The 27,225-nt window shown below is 45.0% G+C and overlaps 1 protein-coding gene across 7 annotated transcripts in view; it reads right to left on the reverse strand.

Moving 5' to 3' along the window:
* Positions 1–27,225, reverse strand: part of SLC8A1 (solute carrier family 8 member A1) — a 348,714-nt gene that overhangs the window by 305,520 nt on the left and 15,969 nt on the right. For 3 of the 7 annotated variants that reach the window (XM_077335821.1, XM_077335832.1, XM_077335800.1), the window contains exon 1: positions 5,389–6,082. The exons of 2 other annotated variants lie outside the window; for them this stretch is intronic. The gene's annotated coding sequence lies outside the window, so the exon portion shown is untranslated. Of the gene's footprint in view, positions 1–5,388; positions 6,083–27,225 lie in introns of those variants that run through there. 2 more of the 7 variants (XM_077335848.1, XM_077335840.1) reach the window with 1 other exon arrangement.

Raw genomic sequence — 27,225 nt, forward strand, 5'->3', positions numbered from 1 at the left:
AGTGTAGATGGAACTGAAGTGTTATAGTCCCTGTGAACCACTCCAGTGAACACTCTGGCTGCAGCATTCCTTACTAACTATAGCTCCTAGGCAGTCTTCAAGGACAGCCCCATTGTACTAATGTGATCTAGATGTTACTAGAACATGCATGAGACTGGCAAGATCTTTTCTACCCAGAACAGCTGCAGCTGGCCACTGCTACCATCTGTAGCAGCCAGCAGCATCCCCAAACTTAGAACCTGCTCCTTTAAGAGGCATAAAACCTCACCTAGAAAAGGAGATAACCCATTTCCCAGATCTGGCCTTCCCCCCACAAGTAGGACCTCCATTTTTCCGGGATTAAGTTTCAATTTGTTAGCCTTCATCCATTCAAAAACTGTCTCCTACTCACAGTTTCCACATCCTCCCTGAGTGTTATTTGCCCGGAGGAGGAAGAGGAAGAGGAAGAAAGGAGTGTCATCTCAGCGGCTTATAGTCGCCTTCCCTTTCCTCTCTCCACAACAGACACCCTGTGGGGTGGGTGAAGCTGAGAGAGCCCTGATATCACTGCTCGGTCAGAACAGCTTTATCAGTGCTGTGAGGAGCCCAAGGTCACCCAGCTGGTTGCATCTGAAGAGTGGAGAATCAAACCCTGCTCACCAGATTTGAAGTCAGCACTCCTAACCACTACACCAAACTGGCTGGCAGCTGCGTGTCATTTGCACATTAGTGGAATCTCAGCCCAAATCTCTCAATGACTTCTCCCAGTGGTTTAGCTAGGCAATAGGTGTATTTACCAGGCACATATGGCCTTGGTTTGTGTGGATGCACACTTTGAAAAAGTGTAGTGGTCTGTTCATGCACACTAAAGAAGTATGTGGATGACAAATACACATGTTGCCCAAGTTTACACAACATGGTGAGCATGTGATATTGGGAGGATGGCAGATAGTGAGCTTGGTAGCCTCCTGGTATATGTGACTATATCTGAAAGTCTCTAAATATAATGAAGATGGTGCACATACAAGAAGGAGGTGAACAAATTCCCAGATCTGCCACCACTGCTGCAAAGCAGAGTATGAATCCTCTTGCAACTGTGATCCAATTATCTAGTGGTTTACCAGTATAAAGAGCCTGACCATCTTGCTTCTGATGCCAAGCTTATTTATACCTACTTCCTTGTCAGCAAGCAGGATAATAGTAGCTGTACCCTTTCACACAGAAAATTAAAATAATACTTAGCATTTAGATGATGCTTCCCCCAAATACTCTACATTGATGGATTCCTTACAACAACTCTGTACAGCTAGACAGTATTATTACTCTTACATTATAGGTGGAAGGCTGAGAATGAATGGCTTGATTGGGTCTCCAAGACAGCACAGTAAGGAACTTCCAGCCCATAGTGCATGTCCAGTTGTCCATTTTCTACAGACTGACCAGCAGGATACTCTTATGTATTGCAAAAAGATGTAGGGGGTTGACAGCAGCACAAGGAGGAATGGAGAAGTATTCATTTGCCTCTGCCTACCTTTGTAAAGAATGCAAGAGGTAAGCATGTGCAGTTTGTATGTTCAATCCAGTGAGGCTAGAGAATCTGTTTTCCCACAGGGTCTCCATGTCTTTTTATCAAAGGGAGAATGGCGTGCAAGGCTGGCAGATCCGTTTGCACAAACAGATGGTTCTGGGAAGCAAAGCAGGAATAGCAGTCTCCTATTTTCCATAAGCCTTTGCTTCTAAACATCTTTCCACTATGGATCCTAATCGTACCCCAAGTATATTTAGTTTTGCTTCTTCCATTTTAATTTTTCTCATTCATTTAAGCTCATTTGCTCAGAAATTAAGTCCCACAGCATTCAGTGGGGCTTATTCCCTGAGAAGTGTGAATTCAGAATAAACTAGAATATATTGGACTCTTAAGGTGTTGCTTTTTTTAAAGCACATGAAGTGATTTGGTCATTCAAAAGATATCATCATACATTATAATGCTGTATTTTCTGATATATTATAATTATTCCCCCAGGCCTGGACAACAAATTTTAAACAGCCCTTAATTAGCAGATAATAATCAACAATGTCGCCATCATAACCACTTCCACAATATTTCAAATGCCTGGAAGACAAAATCTAATTTTCAGGTGCACTGAAATATTTCTGATTCCTAGGCATTCTGTGTTACAGTTCCAGGAGTTACAACAGCTGTCTTCTAGAAATCCTCAGCACTTGGAATGTTTCCAACTTTTGTCCTTGAGGTGTTACAGCTGGTCATGGTCAAAAAAGCTGAGCTAGATAGAGTCCTGGGGCTGACCAAGCACACATGCTTCTTCCTGACAGAAGACGATTCAGTAGGGCAACATTTGAAAACCAAGATCTGGAACATCCACAAGAACAGTTTTCTGGTGGAATGCAACCAGACAACCAGCCACACAAAAAGATGTGGGAGGTCTGGCAATCCTTGGAACAATGGATTTGGGTAGCACCATAACAGATTTCCATTTTGCAAAATCTTTTTGGAAGTTTATAAAACAAGCCTAGTTTGCAGATGCATCTGGCAACTGAAAAGCAGGAAACAAATATCACTACACTGCTGATTAAAAAGCAAGATGAAAAAAAAAAGAAAGGGGGGATGTCATGCACACCTGAATTAATCCTAACAGAGAGCAAAAAATGAAATGCACCCAGATATATCCCCTAATATTTTATCTTTCACCTTGAGAGGGGGGGGGTTCTCCTGAGATCTATTCAATCACCACAGTAGTTTGCACTTCGCTGTTACCCTAAATTCATGACAGAAAGGTTGCTCAGCAAAGCTAAGATAAAAATCAACTAAGCTGCTATTAAAGAATTAAGCTAAAATTACTGGTGAGCTGCAGAGCCCTGCCTCCACCTAGCTGAAGCCCACGCAGTGTGTTTCTTGACAATAAGGTAGTTCCTAATAATGCCAATGCCACATGGCTTGAAAAGAGAATTAGAACTCAATCACTGCTGCAGGTGTCCCTAATTATTTACTTTGTCCCAGAAAGAGATTTAAGTAAATATCTAAGGGGAAGAGGGGGAGGAAAAAAGCCGCTGCTTTTATTGTGGAGGAAAAAGAAAAATTGATTTTCATCCAACAGCAAACATACTAAATCAAGCAAAATTAACAAGTGCTGCAAAGGCAGCAGTTTTCTTTTTGCCTGTTAAGACTGCTTAACGTGGAAAAATGAAGGAAATTAGAGTAAGCCATGATGAAGGGTATTTCTTAGTTAACCCTCAACTCGCTACCCGCTTTGATCAAGACAGACCATTTCTTTACACACTTTACCCGCTTTACACACACTCACCATGCGTTGAAATTATTACCTCCTCGTTACATCTTCATCATATGCCTTTTCTCCCTGCTCATTAGATCAGTGATATGTGCAGCAAGGGATATATCAGATGTGACTTAACATGCCGAAAGTCTGCAGGTTTTGGTACGTGCAGAGCTTCCTCCCTCCCCCTTCCTACAAGTTTGACACGCCTATTTCTGGTAACCTGTTTCAAGAGGCTCTCATGGCTGCTCTCTGACCACGGTTACTTTAAGCACCTCAACAGACACAGGCACATGTGCTTCTACAGCCGTGTGTGCGTGTGTGTGTGTCGGGGGGGGGGGAACCACTGTGCATCACACCACCCTGGGGCTTCAGCATGGTTAGCGCAGAGGCTGCAAATCTTACGATTATGGTTGCTACAGTTTAGTAAAAACGTGGTGATGCTCCTGCTTTGTACATTTACTGATCGGCGCTGCGGGTGCCCATTTATGCACCAGCTCTCTCCTGGCTCTATGGTTGGTTTAATGCTTTGTCATATCCAAAGCGATGCCACAATGATGAAAAGGTAGCTTTGTAGAATTCATGATGGGGGAGACTGAGGGCAAAAGGCATTGCATTCCCAGTGGGTTGTCCCACCCACCTCTGGCTAAGTCCAAAGAAGGAGAACGCACATGCATCACAACCCCCAGCCCTATAGGCAGAACGGAGTGCAGCCCCTGCTCTCCCCCTCCCCAAATAGTCCCAATGCAGTTGTGTTCTATCCAACCACTAACACACTTTGCTGTATAGGAGCCAGGGGGAGGGGCTCAGTGAAGGAGATTCCTTTAGGTGGGTGTGTTCTGGAGCCATGCTAGAAAGAGATACATGGATCCGGATAACCCCTATTTGTCTCTCTCTGTACACCATTTTCCACAGCAGACCCTTTTTGACAGATGATACCAATGATGATTAAGGAAGCAAGATGTCAGGGGTTTCCAGGCTATGAATTCTCTTTCTCACACCAGCCAAACTCTCCCACAACTGGTTCCCCCCCTCCCCTTCCCAGACAACGCTCGGATCTGGACCTCTGCATATTGACTGCTTTCCCTAGCTGCAGCCGCCCAAGCCAGAAATAATTGTTATTCCTTAGGAGTTTTCCTAGAAACTGCCGATGAAAGCTCCTGTGCCCATCAGCATGCAGACGCTCCGGCCAGGGCAAAGTCTGCATTCCTGTCTCCATGAGGCAAGGGGAGACGTGGACGTCCTGCATTGCTGGTTACTGGTGCGTGCGGAGTTGAAATATACATGCTCGCCTCCCTCCCTCCCCTCAACGGAAGAGGGAAATACAAATCCCCATCCCAAGCCATTCATCATCCGCCCGGCTGCAGTACTGTCACCGCGCGGATACGCCAAAGGAATCCGGCAGAGAGGGAGACCGAGCCCCAGCAGCGTTCCTTCTTGGAAAGTCTATAGAAAGCCCCCTCCCCTCCAAAGCTACACACACACACTGCAGCAACAGATCAGGCGCCTAGGTCGCAAAGGACAACGTCAAAGGCAGCCCAAGTTCCCGGGAAGTTCCCATCCGGCACTGGGAGAACCGGCGGGCAGGCAGGCGGTGGGTGTGTTTGCAGAAGAGACCGGCGCGAGCCTGGCCGGCAGAAGCCCAGCCCCGCTGCCTTCAAGCCCCCACGCCCCCCTCCCCCCACCCGACATGTCACGGCCTCCCCCCTTGTCCCTGCGGTTCATCGCCAAGCATCCTGCCGCGAGGCCAAGTGCGCCCCGGGATGGAGCGCTTCGCCACCAGTCCGCCGAAAGTGGCTTTCCCACGCGCGCACGCCCCGCTGCAGCCGCCAAGGGTGGCTACTCCGCCCCGCGCCTCTGCCATGGCTGCCCAGGCAGCCTCTCCTGCGTCCGTTCGGCCGGCCGGCCAGCCACCCATCCATCCGTTCGTGCGCCCGCTCCGCAAGGCTCGGCGGCATGTGGCCCTGGCCGCGCTCGCAAGGGGGGCGGGGAGGGAGCGCCTGCCTAGCCGCCCACCCCAGAGGCTGCTCCCTGCCGGCTTCCTCGGGGCCAGCGAGCCGCCCCGCCCCGCCCGGACACAAAAGGCTCGGGGGCTCCTGCCTGCCTGGCGACCTACCTGCAGACACTCTCGCTCGCTGCTCGCCGGCTGGCTCCGGGCAACGAGCGCTCCTCCTCGTCCTCCTCCTCCGCGTCTTCCGCCGGGCCCGCCGCGGGTGCCGGTGCTCAGCGAGAGCCCGCCGCCGGCACCTCCATCAGCAGCACCGACGCCGCCGTGACCATATCTGGAAAGCGCCAAGCGCCCGCGCCCCATACAACAAGCGGCGGCCAGAGCAGGAGGCGGCCCCCGTGCTAGGAAGGCAGGACTCGCGGGCGGGCGGGCAGACACGCGCCCAGAGACCAGGCGGCGGCGGCGGCAGCACGGGAAGGAGGGAAGGAGGGAGGGGGTGGAGGGAGGGAAGGCGGCAGCGGCGGCAGCAGCAACAGCCGCGTCCCCTCAGACAGCCGCGGCGGCAGCAGCAGGGCGACGGGCGAGCTGCCTTCTTCCGCCTTGTGGCCGCCTCCTTCGGCGCCGGCGCCCCTTCCCTCTTTCTCCAGCGCCAGCAGGAGCCGAGCAGCCCCTCCTCATGCTGCCCTGGCGAGCGGAAGGGCCTCGCGCGGTTTGCCCGCCACTCCGATTGGCGCCCCGGGCTCGCGACTGGGCACGCTAAGGCAGGGGAGCGCAGCGGCCCCAACGCGCCCGCGCGGCCGGCTCCCTCAGCGCCTCTGCCCAGGAGAAGCCCGATCGCCGATTGGCTTGGCTTCCCCGGCTCCGGGAGCAGCGGCTTGCCGAGGGAGCTTTGAACGACAAGGTGGCCGTGCGCCAGCCCCCCTTATCAGCATACGGGAGCCCTCCCACCCTCCGCTTCCACACACGCGCGTCCCGGCTGTCGCGGAGTTTGATTCCACAAGTGACCCCGGTTTGGCTTGCACGTATGGATGAAGGCTAGCGAGGCTCAAGGATCCAATGAGGCCCTGTATGGAGGAGGCTGTGTGATTGCAAAACATATCAGCCTTCGTTTTCAGTGCCACTGCCAGGTAGGTATGATCACCGCAGCCCAAAGACTGCCAGTGTTACCAAGAAGAAGAAGAAGAAGAGTTGGTTCTTATATGCTGCTTTTCTCTACTAGGAGTCTCAAAGTGGCTTACCGTCACCTTCCCTTTCCTCTCCCCACAACAGACACCCTGTGAGGTGGGTGAGGCTGAGAGAGCCCTGATATCACTGCTTGGTCAGAACAGCTTTACCAGTGCTGTGGCGAGCCCAAAATCACCCAGCTGGCTGCATGTGGAGGAGGAGTGGGGAATCAAACCCACCTTGCCAGATTAGAAGTCCATGCTCCTAATCACTACACCAAACTGTACTTGGACAGATAACTCCCAGAAACCTCTCTGGTATGTGCCCCTGCAAAGATACATCACATGCCTATTATCTGTGCACATGTTCACTTGAATAATCCTCCATTCCACTAAGAGCATTGCAGGAGAACACTTCTTTACTGAACATGCACAAGGTCATTGCAAGCATGAAAATGAAATGGAAAGAGTCAGCTTGGACAGGATATCAAAATGAGCTGCAACTAGTAAATTTGCACTGGGCCACAATTAAGAGGAATTAGGCCTGCTCTGTATAAACATCCCTGACTATCTGGGTGAGTACCATCTGGTTTGGAGCTTCCTCTTTGACAAGCACTAATCATATGGTTAAGCAAAGTGCCACATCCGTCCTCCCTAGCCATGAGGTCTTTGGGTGCTGAATCATAATAGCCCCAAAGGGCTGTCCCGTTCCAGTCCTCATGCCACATTAGCCCTGAGATTATGGTCTGAGGAACATTCTATTCACCTTTTCATGGATGTCTAAGGATGGGCACCATGTTTTAGGCCTTGAGCTAAATTGCTTTACTCATGCTGCCATTGCAAGTGATGACCAAGGAATTCTACCCATGGCCCTAACACATTATTAGGACCTGGCAAACCCCTCCTTTGAGTGTAGTGGATGATAACACACACACATACGAATCAATGTTAACATGATGCATGAGGTTAAAAAAAAATTCTGCCTGGCCCCAAAGGGAATATCAGCTTCAACTTCTTCCACTAGACAGGGAGGGAGGTGGGACAAGGCAAGCAATGGTACTCTGTGCCTACGTTCCACATCCGATTCTTAGGGCCATTCCGCACAGTGCTAATGTTGCCGAAGTGTTACCATTGTGTAACTCTATTTATTTTGCGTTATTCACGACGTCGTACACAATCTGCAACACTCCTGAAACACTCCTGCAAAAATCGCTTTGTTGTAATGATTTTCGGGGAATCCATAAAAGTGGATTCCTCCTAAAAAAAACCTCTTGACTCTTGAGAACAACCTGCAACACATCCGAAAAAGACATGTGCGTTCTCAAAATAGCGGTAGCAAGCATGTCCCTCCTTAATCTCTTGCACCCAAGCTTCCGGCATCCCGATCGCCATTTCCCCCCCTTAAACCGGCCAAAGCAACAAATCAGCGATGCTTCTGTGGCTGAAATCCCTCCACAAGCAATTGTCCGTAAAGTTTCTGAGCACAATACAGCCCCCTGTTCGACACTGCACTAATTTTGGCCAGAAATAGCACAGGTTTTTTTTTATTTCAGAACGTGTAAACGAATAAGCACCAGCTCCTAAGCCAGCAAAAAAAACTGTCTTTCTGATACATCGAATGAACGAATATGCGTTGCTACTGGTCTTTTTGTGTTTTTAAAAAACGTTTTTAAAGGGAAACACGAACACAACAGTTAATTGGCTGCTCTCTTTGATTGACAGCCAGGGGAGGGAGGAAGCGCGGAAAAATATCACCTTCTTTGTTGCGATAGGAGCGCTAGTGGGAGAGCCTTTTTTTCGATTGAACTGGCTGTGTGCGTTACCGAGACCTGCCGCTTTTGCTTTCAGCACTTTTCAATAGAGCTCAGACTTAGCAAAATGGCCCGTTGTGCGGAATTGCCCTTAGTATAAGTTCCCTCACTCTGCATTACTCCATCCCCATCCCACCAGTGATGCATCTTCTACAAGAGGTATGAGGGGCACCAGGCTTGGGATTCTATATTGGAAGGTCTAATTCTTTATTTTTTATGTATTTATTTTTCTTTTTTTTAATACCACTACTCTCCAAAGGTCTCGTGGCAGTTCACAAGATAATAAAATATAGTAAATTCCATAAAAACCAATTAAAACATCCCTTATCACAATTAAACAGATGGTGATCACTTCCTAAAGAGAATTCTAATCTCCCAAAAGGCTGCTAGTTACTTTGATTTTAGAAGAAAAGGATGAAGGGCTGTTTTTTGTTCCCTGCTTTTCACTACTTGAAGGAGTCTCAAAACAGCTTACAATCAATCACTTTCCCTTCCTCTCCCTACAACAGACACCTTGTGGGGTAGATGTGATGGTGTCAAACCCCATTCTTCAGACTAGAGGCTGTCGCTCCACCAAGCTGTCTCCCAGGGTTCTATTTAAACAGGATATGGTCACTAGAGAATAAAAGGGCAGCATTCATCTCTCTGGTCTTGTGCAAAGAAAATGAAATACATGAGGTATGGCCCAGTGCAGAGCTGGAACCACTAGTGGCAGCTGCTGATGCTGAAGCCAATCCCGGAGTCACAGGCAGCTGACTCCTATCATCACTTCTACCACCCAGGGTAAAGCAAGAGCCGGAGAAGGAAATGGCCAGTTGTATTGGTTCCTCAGTACAGTATATTCATATCCTCCCCCCCCCTCAAATCTGACTTTTCTCTGAGATGAAAACAGGACAAACCAGGAGGGAGGAACAGACTGGTGGATGGTGTCAAAATTTCCCATAGGATTCTGAGCTCCTGTCAGCATGCTGACTTTAAGCCTTGCCTGTTTGTGACTGGCATTCAAAGCACAAAACCAGAAGATGGCTTAAGCACACATTGCCTGTGACATTCCATTTTGAGCTATGACACGATGCTGTTTGTACCTTTATGTATCAGTTATTAATGAATAAAACCCTCTTAGCATGTTTATCAACATGATAGGAAAGCACTTATTCTTTATTTTCTAAGCAGGTATCTCTTTATATAGCAAACTCAGACTGTACCAATATTAGAAAACTGCTGCTGTGACAGCCTCTCTATTCTATAAATATAGATGAGTACATAGTACACGTGCATACAAGCTTGATTTGTATCACAAAGGAAATCCTTCTAAGATGGTCTCTGCTGTAATCCATGCGCATGTCATCTTCGAGGTACACCTCATTTCAGAACTACCAGACTAGGCTATTGTGCTCATTATGTATTTATTATCTGTTGCTATAGGTATTATCTTGCTCTCACAAGTTTGTATTTCCATCTATGTAATACCAATTTTTGCATAGTTTGACACAGGGCCCCCCAACCTTTTTGTTCCTGTGTGCACCTGGGGCATTCTGGCACAGCATGATGGGCTGCCACAAAATGGCACAGGAGATGAAGTCAGCCACAAAAATGGATGCTGCAGCTTACCTTTGGTCACACTGTGTAGTTCATTGTGCTATGGCGGGCAGCTGCTGTCAAAGCAATGTTTCTAAAAATCTGTACAACCAATCACATTTGAAGGGGTCAGTCTGAGAGCTTGTTGGACAAGGCTAAGTCTGGTCCTACCCACTTTCTAAAAACACTTGGTGAACATCAGGAAAGGTGTCACAATGGTATCACCACCACTATATTGGGGCCCCCTGGTTTAACATATTTAATGCTAATACTTTGCTACAAATTTCTGTAATCCATGGTTTATTTGATGTCTGATCCTGATTTAAATTGGCTAATCTGCCTTGAGTCTCAACAAGAAACATGGAATATAATCAATATAAATATGTAGACTTACTCAGGTTAATCTATTCATTGGTTGGTAATGGTAAGTGCCGTCAAGTCACATCCAATTTATGGTGGCCCCGCAGAGTTTTCAAGGCAAGAGATGCTCAGAGGTGGATTGCCATTATTGTTGGTCTCTCATCCAAATATTAACCTTGGCTTAGTTGTCAAGATCTGACAGCATCAAGCTAACCTGGGCTATTTTAGTCAGGACATTAATTGGTTAAACTATAAGTAATTCAACTGAGTAGGAACTCTATAAATAAGCACCATGGCACAAGTATTTATTGAAAACCACTCATATTCCTACTCATATAAAAGATACATTGCAGAGTCAAATTTACTAATGAGTTCCAATTCATGCGCTCCATGTATCTGCCAACAGAGGATGCATCTGACTAAGTGGGCTCTGGTCCATGAGAGCTTATGCCCCAATAAATCTGTTAGTCTTTAAGATGCCAAAATACTCATTGTTGTTCATTGTGTATATTTGGGCACATGACTGGCGTGCTGTGCAGAACAAAGGATAGAAGAATAGCAATCACTATGGAAAAGATGCGCAGAGATGAAGAAAATGGGGAAACAATGAAAAAGGAAGAGTCAGAAGCAATTTATTAATAAAATGAGGATCTGTTATTTTCTGTGTGAAGAACAGTCCTTTTGGCAAATACGTGGGGGGGGAGGCACAATTCGGCCAGTTCCAGAGACCCCGGGGGACACGTGTATCTAATTGGTCTTGCTGATTGTCAAACACAAGAAACTGCCGAGAAGAGAGAATGAGGCATCTCAGTTTTCACATGCTTTGCTATGCAGGCGCTGGTTTGTCCCAGCAAGGGAGAACCAGACTCAAGCAGGGCGTAATAGAGAAGAAACACTCATCATCATCATTACTGTTGTTGTTATACTCAAAGGTTACAGCACAGTTCAGTGCTTCATTGTTCTGGGCACAGGCCAAGCATAGAATTGGAGACAAGCTGTAAGCCTGTAAGCCTGCAAACGTACGCAATGGGGGTGGAGTAGGGGAAATAACACCTGTAGGGCTGGAATGGTTTTTTAAAAAAATAATCCACCATAGCCGTTGAGTGAATTTATGCATCCTATGTTTAAAAAATGAGTATTCCCACTCACCTGAACTTTTGATACTAACATAAACCTTGGCCTCTGTCCAACTGTGGTGACCTCTCTGCAGCCTGAGTTCTTGGTTCAAAGATCCCCCCTTAGGGCAGTGCTAGGAATTCATCTGCAGTTTCTCTTGGAGATTTCAGCTTTTCCGTCTCACCCAGTTCATTGGTTTTTATTCCCTAGATGCACAACTACTAAATTAATGCTCAAAGCTTGGACACATAAAGGAGTTTCCCTTAATTAGGCAGGGTTGTTTTTGGATGTCCTTGGAGTATATTTCTTGGCAATATATACTTTCTACTTAAAAGATGTTTACTATTGTGTTATATTTTGGTTTTGTGGGAGCTAGCATTGTTTTCAGAAGCTTTTCCTACTGTATACTGTAAATAGGGCAGGTATCCCAGATAGATCGCCTTGGGACTACTCCTGGCACCATATAATTCAAATAACGATATATATATATATATATATATATATTTAAATATGCAAGCTCCGTAGTGTGCATAATTCAGAAGCATGTGACGAGATTCCTGCAAGGGGCATTGGAGAAGATGTGTATTTAGCATACTTAGATCAAGATGGAACTTTCATCAAAGCTGGTTTGGCCTCAACCAGAACCAGGGCTTTCTTGTTCTGGCCCCCACTTGGTGGAATGAGCTCCCAGAGGACATTAGGGCCCTGCCAGAGCTGACACAAACAGGAGCTCTCCTGCAAACTGGAGCTCTTCCACCAAGCCTTGGGTTGAGGCCAATCGAAGCAATAACACCACAATAGCCCCCTCCCAACGATCAGTAATGCCCAACAGAGAACAAGGCAACTCCGGACCTGCACATCCACTAAACAAACAAAGTTCAGTTGCACAGTTTATGACTGTTTTCTGTTTAAAATGTTATACTGTTGTATCTAAGTGTTATCCAAATATTATAAATCCAAAACTGCTATTGTGTTCTTTGTACTATGCCAGCATCACAGTGAACTGTGAGCCATGCATTTCATTGTAAACCGCCCTGAGCGGCAAGGGAGGATGGAATAGAAGTGTAACAATAAATAAATAAATATTTTTCAGTCTATGTCCTGATTGGCTGACCTGGAGATTTCCTGTTATACTTGCCTCCAGAACTGAACAGGCTGAAGACAAGAGAACAGTTAGTTAGTTAGTTAGTTAGTTAGTTAGTTAGTTAGTTAGTTAGTTAGTTAGTTAGTTAGTTAGGCCTCTCTTCACAGTAAAACTATTTAAGCTGACTGATGCTTCACTTCTCTACCACATTTAAGCACTGTCAACAAAATTTAGCTGAAGTAGGGATGCCTATATGACAGAGATGTGGTCTAGCTTCTGGAGTAAGGGATGCTATGAGTATTTATGAATCTCTGGAGCCATAACTATGAGCAATCACTTAATAAAGACAAAATTTACACACTGCATCAGTCAGGATCAAGTCATCCTGTGGTTCATTATTAAAAAGTATAATGGACAAAAGCCGGCATATGCAGAGACGGAACTGACAGTGCCATCCTAAACAGAGTTACTCCCTTCTAATTTCAATGGATTTAAAAGGGTATGATTTTACATAGGATGAAACATGAATACAATCTGTAGTTGAAATATAATTTGATCTAGCATCAAAAATTCTAAATTTAACATTACATATGGAAACAAACCACCCATAGTCTTTATTGATGTTACTTCTTCAAATGCCACAGTGCAGACTCATATTTGCTAATGAATTCATGCTCATCATTGGCTTCTAGTATATATTTAATTGCTATTCAGTGGTATATATATATATAACACCAAGTCACAATCTTTGCACTGAAGTCAAGACCCTATGCCATGTAACTTACATTGATTGTAACTTTCAAAGTTTAATAAAAATGAAGTTTAAAAAAAGCTGTGTAGCAGCTCTCACAAATGCATTCTGACTTTGTGCTGGAGAAAGTAATCCTGAATTTTTATCCCTCAAATTTATATTTTACCTGCCTTTCTTTGATCATATATGCAAATCTTTCCACCTCCCAAGAGGCTCACAGTGAATCATCATCATCATCATCATCATCATCATCATCATCATCATCATCATCATCATCATCATCATCATCATCATCATCTAAATTTATATACCGCCATTCCCGATTGGGCTCACAGCGGTTTACACAATAAAAGAATAAAAACACAATAAAACCCATAAATACCCGTAATTACAATTACTGAAGGTAACAAGATGGCAAGTGAAAAAGCTACTAACTAAACTCACCCCCTCAACCAGCCAGGGCCAACCTTCTGACTGTCTTACTGGGGCAAGCTGCCTCTCCTTTTGCAAATGGAAGCATGCTGTCTTCATGATTTGGGCTTCCATTGATAAGGAAGGGTCCAAAATCATGCCCAAGCTCTTGACAGTAGGTGCTGGTGTTAATTGCACTCCATCCAGTGTGGGGAACTTTTTCACTTGTTTATTTACATGCCTGGCCTGAGAATCTCCATCTTGGCTGGATTTTAATTTCAGCTGATTCCACTCAAGCCAATCTGCCATGGCCTCCACACACCTGGCCAGATTATTTTGGGGTGCTGCTGGATGGTCATCCATTAACAGAAATAGCTGGGTGTCATCCACATACTGATGACAACCCTACCCAAAACTCCAGATAAGCTGGACAAGGGGGTGCATATAGATCTTAAACAGCATTAGGAAAAGAATGGCTCCCTGTGAGACCCACAGTTCAGGGCCCTATGCTAAAACGAACCAGCCAAAACGAACCAGCCCAACACAAATCCACAAACTATTGGGAGGCATAACTACCCAAAAGTGGGTTCATTAAGGGTCTTTCACAGACTCTGAAAAGTTAATAAAGTTATCACTGGGGTGAGTATTCCACAGAATGCATGCCATGACTGATCAGGCCCTCTCTCCAGAAGCTACCTCACTCACTTCTGAAGATGGGGGCACCAGAACATAATTCAACAAATAATCTTAAAAGCTGTGCCTCTCATACAGTGCAAACAACTCTTGAGCTCATGTAGGAGAATGGGGTCAAGACTGCTTAGTATATTAAAGGTCAAAATCAGTACTTTGAATTGCACCGAGAAATAAACCAAGGCACACATGGCATGCATTTTTTTAATTAATTGTTGTGAGCTGCCTTAGACATTTTTCTTGAAAGGTAAGATACAAATCTTCATTTTGTCCCTTAGAAATTCAGCCTGCTATCTTAGAAAGAACCCTCCGGCACTATTCTTCTATTTAGCATGGAAGATTGCTCACGAGCTTCGTCCACAGTTATCTAATATATTGTGATTTAATAGCCTGTCTAATCAGGTTTCACTTGGTGAGGCACATCTCCATTCTGTTTTGTTTAAAGTCTGGGTGGGTCAGAGAAATCTGTTATAGAACAGTGGCTGCTGGGAAATCTGACAGCTGCCTCCTAGCCGTATGAGTTGTTACAAGGTTGTCATGCCCACAAGAGGGAATATTGCTCAAACATGGCAACCCAGCAACACAACCATGACCAAGAAGGGGGGGAGGCACCCTGACATTTTTCAAGCGTATATCCCAGCCTTCTTGTTTTCAAAATGGCTTATAGTAAAATCAGTTATCAAAACCATAACTAAAATGATGCATAAAATATTTCAGACTAAATCCCTGTGGTATGTGGCTGGGATGTACAAGACCTCTGCAACTGGATGCATAAAGAAACTTAAGGGGTTGTCCACTAGGATATACAATGTGTTTGTGGGGGGAGGGGAGAACTCTGGCTGAAGGATGGGTTAGGGGCAGCAATCTTCAGGAAGTGCCTGTAGATAGTCCAGAATTACAGCAGATCTCCAGATGACAGAGATTCTCTGGAGAAAATGGCTACTTTGGAGGGTGAGCTCTGTGGCGTGATACCTTGCTCATATCCAGGCATTTCCCAACCTGGAACCACATCTCAGGATCAAAGTGAGAGGGGCATGCGATCTATCATCAGACCTTGCCAAAAAAAATTTTAAAGGTGAATTGCAACAATGGGAACCCTAATTTAGAATAAGGCAGCTTTCCACCATGCTGACATCACATGAAAATCAACAAAAACGATGCCAGTATGCTGGAAATACTGAGGGTAATGCTCTGGCTTTAGGGCATCACTCTATGGTCAAGTTTTGCCTCAGAAACAGAGCAGGCGCTGCACCTCATGTTGACCTCCCCTCTCCCCCCCCCCCAAAAAAAACTTGCAGAGTTTGTGGCTCCACCACCTGCGGACACCACCAGTGCACCTGCTTCCTCCCACTCAAAACTTGTGGAGCCACCGTTTGCCGTGCAGCATCTAAAAGTTTTTGGTGGGAAGTTGGTGTGATGGCAGCAGGCTGTGTCTGCAGGCAGCGGAGCCACAAATGGCAACTCCACAAGTTTCGGTGTGTGTGTGTGTGTGTGGGGGGGGGGCTTGGGAGGATTCCTAGATAAGTATGGTAAAATGTTTATGATGGCAAAAAATAATAAAATGAGTACAAAAATTAATTAATCCAATAACATGCTAGGGATGTTGAGGTTTTAATGGGGAGCCTCAAACTCGGATGTATTGGCAGACTCTAAATATGCATAGGAGCTGAGCATATGTTGACAGCGAGCAAAATAGGTTTATTGAATAAGAGAACAAACTATATAGGAAAGGGGAGAGATAGAGGCCTGTCTGTCTGCTCTAACTGGAGAGAGGAAGAAAAGGAAGAAAAGGTAAAACCTGAATGAGCCACTCAGAGGCAAGAAAGGGAGCTATTTGAAATAATGGGAGGTGCCTAACCTGGCTAGTCTAGCTAGCTGTCCTTTTTACTGGCACTGCATGATTTGCCAGTCGTTTATTTGTATATAGACGCACAATCAATCTTGCATATTCCAACATGATACTGGGTCCTGGTGATCAGCCATGGGCTATATAATGCTTAGTCCTCAGAGCTGCCCTCAGTCACAGAAATTATGTGTGATCTTGCCATTTGAGCATCATCAAGGCACTTTTCAGGCCTAGCATAAATAGCAGAAGCTCAAACACACAGCTTTGCCCGAGCCAAACCTTTGGCTTGCTGCAGTACTCATTCATTCATTCATTCATTCATTCATTCATTCATTCATTCATTCATTCATTCATTCATTCATTCATTCATTCATTCATTATCTTTCTATACCGCCCTCCCCGGAGGCTCAGGGAGATACTTGAGATTCCTGCCTCCAGCTCAGGTTCTCTAAGCCTACAACTGGGCAAAACCATCCAGTGATAGCTTGGCTTTGAGATAATAAAGGTACACCTTTATGAATGTTAGCCCACAGTTTCATTGTGTGATGTCTATTCAGAATTCACCAGGCTTTACAGAGAAACAAGAGTCTTTAAAGAGATTATTACTGCCCAAATTAATCTTGATTAAAAAAAAATTAGCATACTATGGTTGTTAATGTTCCGTTGCTTCAACTTTAGGAAGGCTATAAGGTATAGGTTTTTTGTCCAAGATCTGGAGGGAAAAAATATTATTTTTACTTCATGCAGTGATTTTATTTCTGGCTATCACATCAATAGTCTTTTTTATGTTATAGCATTATTCTATTTGGTGCACACGCTTGTTTCTTCTATTGCTATTTTTTTCCTTACTATAACTTGCATGCACAATATGGAAAGGAAGGATGGGCCGTAACGCCCAACAATAATTATCTTTATACTTAATGACTATAGTTGAGGTTCTTTAAAAAAAATATAGTTGTGGCCTAGACAAACTGGCTTGGCATTTCCCTTGCTTTTGTGTGTTGCTAAAAGAGAGTAGGCAAGTTGTTCCACCCAATTAATCTGGTGCAGCCTCCCTTTTATGTGTTTCAGACCAAATGTGATTATTTCATAGGTGCAACTGTGGCTTTGTTGTCATCAACCCGGCGCCTGCACACAGGTGCAGAGCTCTGCAACTGTGTGTGTGCACCAACTGGTACCCCGGCACCCCCCCCCCATGCCGTGGCGCTGGCTGCTTCGGCCTGAAACAGCTGCTTTGGGTGACAAAGCACACAACCCTCATAGAGACTGTTTCCACACTAATGATATCATTCAGATTTGCATTTTAAAGGGTCAACTTTTTTGTCCATTTCTACACTAAAATCCACTTCTTAAGGCGCAGACCTGAATTGCCTCCTCACTTGCACTGCTGCAAAGGAATCCCCAGAAAACCGATTTTTTAAAGGGGGGTCTAAGGTAAAGGTATTCCCTGTGCAAGCACCGGGTCATGTCTGACCCTTGGGGTGATGCCCTCTAGCGTTTTCATGGCAGACTTAATACGGGGTGGTTTGCCAGTGCCTTCCCCAGTCATTACCGTTTACCCCCCAGCAAGCTGGGTACTCATTTTACCGACCTCGGAAGGATGGAAGACTGAGTCAGCCTTGAGCCAGCTGCTGGGATTGAACTCCCAACCTCATGGGCAAAGCTTTCAGACAGCTGCCTTACCACTCTGCACCACAAGAGGCTCCTAAGGGGGGTCTAGTGGAGTCTAATTTAGGGCTGTTCAGTGTAGAAGCTGTAGTATTTGGGTTTTCCCCCATGCCTGCCAGTTTGAGTAGTTTGGGCACAGCCCCTTCCTCATCACTGAATTAACATCTTCAGTATTAATAAAATATATCTTAATATTTCCCGGGGGGTTATTGGCCTGATCCAACATGGCTTCTCTTATGTTCAGTGCTAATTCATGGATATACTCCATGATACTGGAATTTATTACAATGCTCCCTGTTCTACTGAAAAATGCAGCAATATATATAGACAAGGATTTACAGGCTACTCTGGACAGGTTTCATTCCTTTTAAGATGGGGAAGTAAAACAAGCAGGCACAAGTATATTATCTTCTGTGTTTAAAGTCTGTGGTCATACAGCCTTTACTCGGGAGTGCCTATTCTTCCCATGATGAGATTCATCAAGGAGCTCCAGTTAGGAATTTTAGCCTGCTAGGATATATCTCTGTGTTGTATAAGTTAGTGTTTCTTAGCCATGACAACCCTAACAAGGCCATTGTGAGGCTAAACTGTCTCGCTGAGGTCCCCAGGGAGAGGATGGAGTACAAATTTGTGCATGTTTTCTTCTGTCAACATATTGCTAATATAAAACAGGAACCAGCAGGCCCCAAACACAGTGGCCTTTTGTGATCTGACCCATATGTATGGCAGTACCCAAAAGGCCAAGGCATGGTCCAAAGGCAGCAGCAATTAGGCCACTGGTCCCACCATTGCCAAGCCAGTTGAGCCTGAGCCCGCCTGTCATGCAGGGCCAGGCATACTTAACCAGGCACCCCCTTGTCCCTGGGAGCCAGAGACTTGTGCCCTGAGGAGGCTTGGCTGTGGCTCTGCCGCAAGCTATCTGGGCATCCTCACGTGTGGATAGGCTTGCTGGCTGTGAGGGTCCTGGTCTACTGCTGCTGCCACTGCTGGGCTTACAGAGGGTGAGGGCACTCCTTCCAGGATGCTTGGAACACACTTTTTACCACATCCCTTTTACTTGGGAGCCATTCTGTCTGGGGCTCACTCTGTGAGGGGGTGGGGTGTATTCATGCTGAGGCAGGCTGACAAGCTGGGGGGGGGGGTTGTGGCCTTGATGGGCTGCTTCCAGGTAGAAGCAAGCCTCACCCACTCACCCGCCCCAGATGCTAAATAGTCTAGGTATGCCACTGCCCTGTTGTGATGAGACCTATCATGCTGGCAACCTGCTCTTCTTATCACAATTCCTTTGGGCACTGGGAGATTTTTAAAAACATCACTACTGTCCCCAGAAGAAAACAGATTCCACATTCATGGTGGCCCAAATAGTATTCTCTGGAAGGCTATTCAGATTGTCTGCCAATCTTAAACAACTCCTGACCCATAAAAATACAATGTCTAACTTGAACATTAACTAGAGCTTGCAATAAACCCAGATGCCAACTTTACTGCCACATATACCCAAGACAATATGATTACTGGGCCTAACAATATCAACTACACCATCTCAGGCTCATTCACTTGCTCAGCTTATAGCTTTGTAAATTCCTTTAAATACCAAAAATGCCCTTCTATTCTCCACACAGGGCAAACAGGTCAAACCCTACACCACATGGACACAAATCGGACATAAAGAATTACAAGACTGAGAAATCTATAAGAGAATAGTTCAGCCTTCAGTATATTCAGTGGGTGATCTCAAAGTAGCTGTTTTATTGCAAAGGAAATTTAGGAACAGACTGGAAAGGGAAACTGCTGAATTATGAGTCAGAACACTCAGAACAACCTCCTGGATATTAACAGGGATATTGGTTTCTTAGTTCACTACGTATGCTAATCTCATTCAGTCCTTACATCTGTATTCTCCCCAAGGTTCATTCAAGACATGTTGGATAATGCACTTTCAATGCACTTTAGATGTAGACTTTCTTGTGACACAGAAAAATCCAGTTGTAAAAGCACGTTGAAAATGCATTATCCAATGAGTGCAGAATGACTCCAATAAGGGATATACATCCTCTTTGTTTTGTTGTATTTCTTATTTGGAATAGTAGATCGGAATAGTGAATGCAATGGAATGAATAGTACAATTAAATGTAATTTGGAATAATAGATTCAAATGTATTTTTCTGGTCTGGTGACATTAGAGACATAACTCTGCACATCCACCTTAAAGTGAAAGATGCTGCTAGTTACCTCCATACTTGAGAGGAGATGCTTTCCCATGGAGTTGAAATCAAACAAAATGTGACCCTATAAACTAAGCTTGTTGTTTCTGTTTGGTTCTTGCATGTGTTAAACATTTTAATTATGTTTCATCCTAATTTGCTGTTCACCCTGTTCCTATATGTATAGTCTGGTAACTTCCATTTCAATGTTATCTGAGGAAGTGTGCATGCACACAACAGCTTATACTTTGAATAAAACTTTGCGGGTCTTGAGGGTCTCCCTGGACTCAGTTTTTTTCTACTTCAGACAATTATCTAGAATTCTCATTCTTGCTTTCCTCAGCATTAAATTCCTTAGTAAGAAGGGATGTTCATTTCTTCTCTAAAATAACAAGCCTTGCATGGACTTTATTCCTAAAGGCAGCATCCCCTTTTTTTCTGGGCAAACCAGCTAACATTGTGCATTAAGGCTAGCACAAAAAGAATGCATTGTGGTGTATGTAATGCCGTCTAGTGGAAAACATTTGTTCTTTCACCACTCACCAGAACAAAAATGGGGAAGGCTGTTCTTAGACAAGCCCAAGACAAAACCTAATCTGGCCTTGCAGAAATAATGGCAGGCTTCTTTGGATCGCTGTACATGAAATCAGCCCTGGAGGCAGACAATTGTCAGACACCCCCACGTATTTCTGCCATGATTGTATTTCTGCTGTGATTTAGTGTGTCCAACCTAGCCTGACCTGAATGCCCTGATGTAGCCCAGATGCTTTTGTTTGACATCCCAAGGCTGATTTCCTGCTGTTGTATTTTATGCATACCAACCTCCCCAAACATTCCTCACCTCCTCTCCCTTATTGCCCTCTGTCCCCCCCCCCTTGGTTTTCTGGTTTTCCCACATCTCCCTGCCCCTTGATGCCTGGGTTGTTATCTCCATTTTATGACTTCTATTGAACTGTGCATGGTTCGATTTCTCAGGGGAGGGGTAGCCCCCTCGAGCCCCTATATTTCCTACCCTATGCATTGTAAGTCAGTTCTGACTATGCCTTCAGCAATGAACCATTTCTTGGCTGTATTTTGACTTGTTCCCAATTCATTGTCATTAGAATAATTTTAATTGTATGATGATGATGATGATGAAGAGTAGTTTTTTATATATTGCTTTTCTCTACCAGGAATTTGCCCTGACTCACTGCTCGTCTGATGGTGAGGCAAATTCCCAGTTCCACTTGATGCTGGCACCAGGACGGAGCTGTCCCAGGCCTGGCCTGACTCAGGCCCTCATTTGCCATTTGCCCTTGATTAAGGCAACAGGGTGTCAGGTGTGGGCCAGTCCTGGCCATACAGAAAGGAAGAGTCTGGCTGGCTTGTCTTGGTCCCTCCCCATCCTAGAGTGGACAGAAAATTGTGGTGGAGTCACCTGGGCATTTTTTTGTTTAAGAATGCGGTATTGCATTGTTATGCAATACCACATTCTTAAACAAACAAACAAAAATAAACAGCCCCCTCACCACACCACAGAGAGGCAGAAGCTTGCCATCCTGGCTCCTGTGCAGGAGCACAATTCCAGGGCGGACTGCATGCAACTGATCAAAGACTCCCCCATGTGGAGTCAAGAAGCGGCAGGGCAACATGCCCATGGCAAATGCCATCCAGCAGTCCAGTTCATCAGCCTCTGTGCAGTAAACATCCAGCAGTCTCAAAGCGGCTTACATTCACCTTCCCCTTCCTCTCCCCACAACAGACACCCTGTGAGGTGGGTGAGCTGAGAGAGCCCTGATATCACTGCTCGGTCAGAACAGCTCTATCAGTGCTGTGGTGAGTCCAAGGTCACCCAGCTGGCTGCATGTGGAGGATCATGGAATCAAATCTGGCTCGCAAGATTAGAAGCTACCGCTCTTAACCACTACACCAGGCTGGCTCTTCTCTTCTTTGATGGCAGAAGAACTTGTACAAAAATGTAAAGAATGACAACTTTCTTCTCTCCTCCCTGCAAAACATTCCCATTGCAGATTTTCTATGGTCCATTGATTTAAATGCTGAGCTCAGTCCTGGATAACCTGCCACATTGGCTTGTTTGTGACCCACTGCCCCCCTCTGCCTACCAAAGAGGGTTGTTGTGAGCATGAGCAAAAGAAGGATCAAGAAGCGCTTTGTATAGTTAAAGTGCCATGTAAATGATTCATTATGGATTTTATTTCACATCAAGCAACATCATACGCGAGGACTGCAACAGCACATTTCATATTTAATAAGGAGGGACATGAATGTGTTTTAAAGCAGTCAGAAGCTGCCAACAGACATTTCCTGCCTGCCCCCATGAAAGCAGAATCAGAATCCCCTGGAGTCTTGCTGCAAAATGTAGGTCAGGCTCACCTCAGAGTACTGCGTGCCTCCTTCATGGCTGATGTAGCCTCTGAGAAGCCGAAGAGAAATGACAGGCAAGAAAACGGTGGTAACTGACACGGGTGGGAATGATGCAGCAAAGCTTATATTCTGGAAGCAAATTAACACTACAGCAATAGGGAGAACTGGGGGCGGGGGAAGGCATTAGTCCATGTTTGGGGAGAGACTTGTGCATTAATGCAGCAATGTTCCATGGGCAAGGCAACTCCAATGCATACAAAGGGCTCTAATTTACAGTATGTTCACTGTTACTCTCTGTATGTTTTGAAGTTGTACCAGCACTATGCTCTTTTCATTGAAAAGTCAGAGGGAAGGGGGAAGAGGCCATAATGTGTATGAACAAAGGCAGACATAAGGCTTCAGAGACAGTCTAGTGTAGCCAAATTCAAGCTCCCACTCTACCACAATTTTGCAGAGTGATGCGGAGCCAGTCCCTCATTTTCAGCTTAAACTTATGCTGGCAGGATGTTACGCTGTAAGATGGAAAAGGGATAACTGTGTGTACTGCCAACATGAACTTCTTGAAGGAAGGGGGTCCCAGTCAGATAGGACTTAGCATGGTAATTCTGAAAAGCTATCAGGTACTTTTCAGGATCCCAATGAAAACAGTGGGAAATCCTGAGGAGCTGATGATTCCCTTGATGTTCCCACACTGAAGAGGTGATCCAGTTTCTCATTTATGCATTAAAACGCAAACGGGAAAGCAGCTTGATGCTTGCTACTTCAGGTATTTAAATGGCTGTAGCAGCCCCTTTGGAGAAATCCTTACCATGTGAGCATGAAACTGCTGGAATATAGCAACAGGGAAGGGGTAAATGCAGCTTTTCAGTAATTCTCTCTTGCAGTAACCAAAAATGATAAAAGATGTTGGTTCTGAAAGATTTTGATAAGAAAACTATTGGGTTTAATTATTTTTTAAATCAATTGCCTTGGAACCATAGAAGCTTTGCTCAGTATACCCAGTCCTCGAGGTTTCTTGGTTAAGGGAAAATTCTGTTCAAGCTATTTATTTGTTTGTTTATATCCCACCACTCCCGTAACTGGTTCGTGGTGAGTAACAAAATTATAAAACCACACAATAAAATCCCTTCCCATAAAACATAAACATAAAACCCCCACATCTGACAGCGGAGTATTGCCCTCCCTGCTCCCACTTGACAGGCAGCATGTTAGTGCCTGAGAGAGTTAATAGGGAGCAATGTGATGACCACATTCGCTTGTTGACTCGGAGGAGGGACGATGACCCAGATCTTAACTACCCTGGTTGCAACCAGAGACCTGGTAGAAAGGCTCCATCTTACAGGCCCTGCGGAACTGCATGAGTTCTGTCAGGGCCCTCAGCTCTCCTGAGAGGTCATTCCATCAATCGGGGGCCAGGACCGAAAAGACCCTGGTCTGGATTGAGGTCAGATGAACCTCCCTTGGGCCAGGGATCATCAGTAAATTCATACTCACAGAGGGGAGTGACCTGCGGGAGGCAGAAGGAGGCAGGCAGTCCCTCAGATAAGTGGGGCCATGTTAAAACCAAAGCCTTGAAATTGATCCGGCTACCTCAGCACAGGCTAGATATGAGCCCTCCAAGATCTTCCTGTGAGGACCCTAGAAGCTGCATTTTGTATCAGCTGCAATTTCCAGGTCAAGAACAAGGGAAGGCCTGCATAGAACGAGTTATAGAAGTCCAATCTAGAGGTGACTGTTGCATGGGTGTCTGTAGCCAAGGGGTCCGAAGACAGGTAGGGAGTTAGTAGCCACACCTGGCGAAGATGGAAGAATATCAAGCAGGGTATCCCTGTGATCTGCATATTGGTGATAACTCAGCCCATAACTCTGGACCTGCTGGGCCAGAGGGTACATGTGGATGTTAAACAAAGTAGGGGAAAGGATCACCCCCTTTGTGGAACCCCACAGGGAAGATAGAAAGATTGTGACAACTCCTCCCTCACCACTGTCCTCTGTGACCAGTTCTGGAGAAGGGAGTGCATCCAATCAAGGGCTGTCCCCTGTATTCCAGCCCTGGTGAGATGGTCGGCTAGCAACTCATGGTCAACCACATTGTGGCCTTCGCTGCGCCGGGAGAGACCGGCCACTTTGGGCGCCGAAGCGCCCCACCCTACTCCTGATCCCCACCGTGCTTATTGCTGATTTATTTGATTTGCAGATAAGACTTGAGGCTTTTAAGTGGTTTTAAATGTTTATTTAATTCCATTGAATAATTGCCTATTTCTGTAACATTGTAACAATGTATTTTTAAGGTCATACACTGCTCCGAGATGGCAGGTTTGAAAGGGGTGGTATATAAATTAAATACATAAATATTCATGTAGGTACACTTAACTTACAGTGAACAGATTAACTTAAAAAAAAGCTAATGTGCTACGGTTCCCAGCACATGTAAGAGAGAGAAGAGAGGTCCCATATAAAACACAGAAGGCAAACCATGGTCTGAAAACAGCTGCCTGTGACATTATCTAGATTGCCTGTAAAAAACTGGATGAATTAATTGTGTCAGATTCATTCTCCATAGTTGGCATGCATCCAGTTTAGGATGGAAGTGTCTTTTCTGCCCCTTTTTGATTTATTAAAACATTTACTAATTGGTTGATTTAGAAATGTTTATATGCTTGCTTTTCTTGACAATGAAGGAAACCAAGGCAGGTAACAAAATACAAGAACATAACAAGAGATCAAATACCAAGCCAATTAAAACCAGCCCAAGCAGCCAGCAAAGACTACATCAAATGAATATCGTTCCCCAGAGCCAATCACCAATAATTAATTAAGCATAATACTCCTTTTTTTTGTGCAGTCCTGGCTTATGAAACACTTCTTAAGAGCCTCCCAGAGGGTTCCCAAGTAGCTCCAAGCTTCTGAAAAGCCAGCAAGCTCCAAGCCTTCCTCATTCAGCCTGGAGAAGAGGAGGTTGAGAGGGGACATGATTACTGTCTTCAAGTATTTGAAAGGTTGCCACTTAGGGAGCAGTTCCTGTTCACAGCAGAGGATAGAACCTCCATCAATGACCTTAAACTATGTGTAGAATGATATTGGCTAAATATCAGGGAAAAAATCACAGGCAGTGTAGTTCAGCAGTTGAATAAGCTGCCTAAGGAGGTGGTGAACTCCCTCTCACTGACAGTCTTCAAGCACCAGCTGGACAGATACTTATCCCGGATGCTTTAGGCCCATCCTGCATTGAGTAGGGGGTTGGACTATGTGGCCTATATTGCCCCTTCCAACTCCATGATTCTATGATTCTATTTCTTCCAGGAGACTGTTCTCCAGTAAGAGAGTGGAGCAGTATGGCAAGAGCAGGAAGTGAAAGGGGCCTTGGTGCAAGCCAAGCTGAGTGGCCCGTGCTATAAGTGAGAGCCACAAGGGTTACTCAGCTGAGCGTGCAAAAAATGGTAGCTCATCTACCATTCCCTCCTGAAAACTGGCAAATGCGTGGGAAAAGCATGTTTCAGGCCACCAATGCAGTGACCCACCAGGTAATTTCCCAGCCTGCATCTCCTGTATGGACTGCACCCTAGAGATGGAAAGGACAAGAAAAAGAGGATGGAGCTACTGTGCAGGTTCATGCCATATTTATACACCTCCTTTCCCAATAAACAACTTGAAGCAGCTGACTTTACTTGCATACCATTATCTTCAATTGATTTAAATCATGGATCAAATGAACAAGGAGAAATAGAATTCACTATTGAGAGAAAGTAACAATAGTAAAAAAAATCAGTCTTGTGAATGAGGCACTTTTCTATACTCGTCTTTAAAAATATTTTAGATTATATTTATATGTAGTGTACAAGCTGTTTGTAGGGGTCATTTGTTCTGTGCCTATGGCTTGCCCCAATTTATTGCAAAGCCCAGCAAAATGAAAGATTAGTGTTCAAAGCCCATGAAGATCCCAATATCCACGGCAGTAGTTATGTGTCTGCCATGAATAGATAGATTGTCCCTCTCCTTTACGGCCATCTACTCAGAAGTACTCCAAGGGTACTCTTTCATCGATACGATGTATATTTTGTCCTTATGCACACATATTGATGTCTCTTCAACAATAATAATACCAACGGTACATAATGAAGACTTGCATTTTTTGGAACAGTTTAAGAACTTTCTTTGTTGTTTTCTTTGTATTCTTAAGATGATGTGTTATTTATAAATTCCCTTTTATTTGCTCAGCCAGCAGATTGCTTCGGCTGTGGTTGCCTCAGAAACTTCAGAGAAGTTTACAATCAATACTTTATTTTTAGCTTCCAGTAGTGATGAAAGTACATCCAAGAAGGAAACAAGGCCATGAAACCATTCATAACTCCAGCACCGACAAAGGAAGAAAAGCAATTAATAATGAAACAGCAGCATGTGATAATATTACGTGATCCCCTCTGGTGGGAAGTTCCAGGGGAACTCTTCAGGAAGATCGAAGTGCCACGTTATATGGTCTTAAGTTGACACCACGAAGCGACGGCTGAATGGCATTTGGGGGAAAGAAACTTTTGTGAACATTCCCTTAATTGATCAGGGACTATCCTGAAAATTATTTATTTTTTAGTATATTTTTATACTTCCTCTAATGAGCTCAGGGTGGTCTATGTGGTCCCCTCCTCCTTTCTACTTATCCTCCCAATAATCCTGTGAGATAGGCTCATTGTATGTCAGGCTGACGTATTGTGACTGTCCTAGGTGTTAGAATATGCAAGATCTGTAGAGGCATATACATAATATCTCAGAGGGGGCATTGGAGGAGATGTGTGTTTAACATAGTTAGAATAGGAACTTCCAGGTGTTTTTACAAATACTCCCTCTAGTGTGCTGATTGGCTCATTTAAGCACTTCCTGCTTCTTTGAGCACTCTTCCTTCCCGCTTGCCTCCACAACAGTCTGGATGAAGACAACAGAACAGACTACTAGTACCTTTTCTCT

Source organism: Paroedura picta, chromosome 1, assembly GCF_049243985.1.
Source record: "Paroedura picta isolate Pp20150507F chromosome 1, Ppicta_v3.0, whole genome shotgun sequence".
NCBI classification, from domain to species: domain Eukaryota; kingdom Metazoa; phylum Chordata; class Lepidosauria; order Squamata; family Gekkonidae; genus Paroedura; species Paroedura picta.